Raw genomic sequence first — 655 nt, 5'->3', positions numbered from 1 at the left:
CGCCCCTGAGCGATGTGTGCTCTTGAGCGGGGAGCTGGCGTCGCCTTCCGCCGGCCGCGGCACCTACCGGGAAACGCGCGAGGGAAAGACGAGCCCTAAGCCTACCCGCAGCGTCGGTGTGCTAACCTCAACGACATTTGACGCGCAAGCCCTTGCTGGTCCGTAGGGGTGGTGGATCTGTCAGAGCAAGCCGCTAGGCTGACTTGGTTATCCTTCTCTCTCGCACCGTCATACCCCTTATCAGTCAGTACCGCTGCATGAAAGTGACTTACTTTCCACAACTGCGGTGTTGCTTGTAGTGACTAAGCCCCGCCGTGCTGTATGTCATGCACTCACCTTTCGAAGTGCCACGGTACAGCGTCATTTTGACTGTTCAGGTTGCTGTTAAAATAAACTTTTTTTTTTTTTTCTTAAACTGTGTGATATGCTTTGAATTTCTTACTAATCAGTAATCTCTGTTTATCGTTCATTTTAAACTTCTGGTTGCTGTGTTCAAGAAAGCAGTGAAAAATGACCGAAAGACAATTAAAGGGCAAGTCCTTTTTTAGATGTGTTTCTTCAAGCATACCTGTTACCTTAAGAGAAGTCTCACTTTACACTTTAATTCATCTTTAAGTGCCAAAGACTTTTTTTCAGTACTAATGGAACCTGAAAA

General features: G+C 46.7%; 1 protein-coding gene across 1 annotated transcript in view; it reads right to left on the bottom strand.

The window, feature by feature from the left end:
* The window catches only part of KDM4C (lysine demethylase 4C), a 290608-nt gene extending 290374 nt beyond the window's left edge, over positions 1–234 (bottom strand). The window contains exon 1 of the mRNA XM_035893611.1: positions 106–234. The gene's annotated coding sequence lies outside the window, so the exon portion shown is untranslated. The remainder of the gene's footprint in view (positions 1–105) is intronic.
* Between the last annotated feature and the right edge of the window lie 421 nt (positions 235–655).

The sequence above is a fragment of the Egretta garzetta genome, unplaced genomic scaffold (assembly GCF_000687185.1).
Source record: "Egretta garzetta isolate BGI_Z169 unplaced genomic scaffold, ASM68718v1 scaffold250, whole genome shotgun sequence".
Taxonomy (NCBI): Eukaryota; Metazoa; Chordata; class Aves; order Pelecaniformes; family Ardeidae; genus Egretta; species Egretta garzetta.
The sequence above is the reverse complement of the archived record's forward strand: the minus strand, read 5'-3'. Positions and strand labels throughout refer to the sequence as shown.